A 3,497-nucleotide genomic window follows, 5' to 3' on the forward strand; every position below is an offset into this window, starting at 1 on the left:
ATACAGCGTAACTGGATAAAATAAATTATCTCTTGAATAAACACATAATGACATTCTAAAAGACAAATTAAGGGATCAGAAAAATTCGAGTATAAATGAAGTTGATGTGAAGCTGAAAATCAAGTTATTTTGATCCATGCATTTATCTGGTGGCCAATTTGAAAAGACACCTCATAATCATTTATGGGAAGAGAAAATATTATTACCTTAAGTCAAGAAGTTTATTTTTGCTATATTTTGGTGAAACAAGTGATATAAATACCATGGTTGATTTCCTTCATTTAAAAACAAACTAGACTCCATTAATAACTACATTATGGATGTTTAATTGTTTAATTTCTTAATACATTATATAAATTGTAATATAGTCACTTCAGTAAAGGCCATATCAGCTTCTTCCAAATGAATTATGCATTCTTATGTAAACTTATTTGTCTGATAACTATGTTAAGCCTTAAATATCTTTTACATGCATCTTCTAACTTTAAACGTTGTCTTCCGACCAATTACTGATTAATTTAATAACATTATCAAAGCACATGGTAGTGACAAAGTACCATTTGTGCTCCACCATTCTAGACTATCATATTTTATTATGGAGATAAAGAATGTCAAGATTTCAGTGTGATCCCTGTTAAATGACTAATAATAAAATATTTATACATTTCTCTCTTCACCCCGAAAAAGTGAAGATGACATTAACATACTTTCAAAACATAAAATTTTCCCTAATAAAGACCAGCTGGAGTTGGGTGATATAATTGACTATCTCATGTTAATGGCCTAGCAATTAAAAGAAACAATAGCATTTGATGTGTAAGAGTTGTTGATTGAGATGTAATTGGGTTTACTATCTTTATTTGGACAATCTCTTGGAATTTCCTTTTTTGGTCTCTATACGTAAAAATTTGTTACAAATAAATATATTGTTAAGAAAATATGTTTCTTATACAAGTGCATCGTTAATTTTTTGTAATTATTTGTTATTTTCTATTTCCCTTCAATTCTTGAGTTTGAAAAATAAATTATTGTTAGTACAACAAACTATGCTCTTTACAATTAGAAAATAATAATAAAAAGGCATATATACATAAGATGTTGGATGCATGGAGTACTGGACACAACACAAAGTACGTATTTTGAAAATTTTTACTCAAAAATATTTTAAAATGAACAATCACTTTTTTCATCTTCTCTGTTAATGCTTCAGGCTAGGGGTGTACATGGACCGGGTTAGTTCGGTTTTTATCAAAACCAAACCAAACCAACTATATCTGTTTGGATTGGTTCGGTTTTGTCAGGTTTTCGGATTTTTTGTTACTTACATATTATTTTAATCTTACTTTGTTAAATATTTCATAAGTAAATATCTATTTAATAAAAATATAAAAAATTGACAAACATATTATCGATTAAAATATTCTTATGGGAGAATTATATTAGTAACACATAATAACTATTTTTTTAGTCGTCTGACAATAAATTTTCGTTGCAATGCACTTTCAGGTTAACCGAATTTAGTAATTAAATATAAAAATCAATATGATACCTAAATATTAATAACCACTTCACATTCGTAAAAGATATAAGAATTTAATAGATCTTAACATATGATATGAATATGGAAGAACAAAGAGATAGACGCATTTCAGTAACACTTGATAAGAAAGTGATCATACAACCCATTATTTAAGGTCAATATATATGGAGCACTTCATATTCTATTAAAATTTATATCCCGCAAGAGAATCCCAAATATTTCTAGACATTTTTTAAAGAAAATTCTATATAAAATTTTAAAAATATATATATTTATATATTGGGTTGGTTCGAGTTTTTTACTCAATACCAAACCAAATCAAACCAAACCAAGTCGGGTCTTTTAATCGGTTTGATTTGACTTTTCGGTTCGATGCGATTTTTCGATTCGGTTTGTACACCCCTACTTCAGGCTCGGCCGCTTACTTCTTTTACCAAATCATCTATCTTCTTTCTTCAGTCATCTTTTTCTATTTTACCATCTAAACTTCCACAATATTTATTTACGGCGAAATCGACTTGTAAGTTACTTCTATTTAACTAGCAGAAAACGATCGTATTTATACAAACATCTCATGCTCCTCCTTGGCTTGATTTACCAATTGATTTTATGATATGAATTCTAAAATCTTCTTTTACCTTCTCTCATTGAGCTATATGTGTTATGCAAAATAGTCATAATTTGGAGATGAGTAGAATTTATTGAGTTTGAATTGTTTGGCATTAGTTCTCTCTATTTCTTTTTATTATTGTGCGTATCTTTCACATTATTAAGAGCGCAAGTGTAAATCATTATAATATCTTGGACGTTGCAAAATATTTTATGCTAGCTAGAGATGAACTTATTAGAAACACTTCTTGAATCATTGAAATAAAAAAGTTATCATGAACACCAAAAATAAATTCCCAATCACCCAAATAAACGAACAAGTACCATCATTTTTGCAAATCTCAAGCTCTTTTACTTGAGAAGTGCAGGGAATGGAACTTGATACTACGTGATTCAATATACACGTGCGTTCACGTGTCGAAAAACTAGTTGTCTTCAAATATATAAATGTGCTATTCTTGACTAAAACGGAAAGGGTGCTTTAGAAAATGGAATAGGGGGAGTACGTCGTTTTAGTTACATATAAGTACTGGAGATTTCTTATCTGCAAGTCGTTTAGAAAAAAAATTTATACCGCACTTTATTTGGTTAATTTATTCAAGTTTAATGATTAGACCTTTTCGAACAATTTCATTTCTCTTGGTTTGACTTCAGTATCGGTTTATTGTTGGTACGACTTTGCTTTTAATAAGAAAATTTTCAATGATCTTAGTATATTTAAAGCATTAAAATTAGTAAGGTATTGCGTTAAATATCATTTTTATTTTTTATTTCTGCTTTTATATATCATTTAATTTACTATTAAGTGAATGATATGAACATAAGATTGGTAGCACACAAGTGGCAAGGACAGGCCTCCAATTGCCTGCAACTACTCAAATGTTCGTTTGATATTAGTAGTTCATCTGTTATGATACTATCAGCAACAGCGTTTTAATAGGAGCTACGGAGTTTCAAACATTTTGCAAATGTTGTTATGATAAAAAAATAAAATGTGATGTATAATATCGTCAAAATAATTTCAAAATACATATATGACAAAAACTTGAGGAATCAACGTTCCAATCCACTTTGAAAATTAGAGATTTGTATCGCATGAAAACAGAAACAAGAATTAACAAAGAAAAAAGGCCAGCCATATTAGATTCGAAAAGATGTAGAAGCGAGAAAATAAAGGAAGAAAGAAAAATTTGAGTATTGTGTTGATATATTTATAGTAGCAATCCAGTAAATTAGGACAAGGCACCCATCCGCAAATGGCGCATGCCATTATATGTGCGGCGATCGATAACGGCGAAAGAATAGTTCGCAGTGCGTGAATAGTACGTAACTGGCCTCGCTTATGCTT

This window comes from Nicotiana attenuata, unplaced genomic scaffold (genome assembly GCF_001879085.1).
Source record: "Nicotiana attenuata strain UT unplaced genomic scaffold, NIATTr2, whole genome shotgun sequence".
In the NCBI taxonomy this organism is placed as follows: Eukaryota; Viridiplantae; Streptophyta; class Magnoliopsida; order Solanales; family Solanaceae; genus Nicotiana; species Nicotiana attenuata.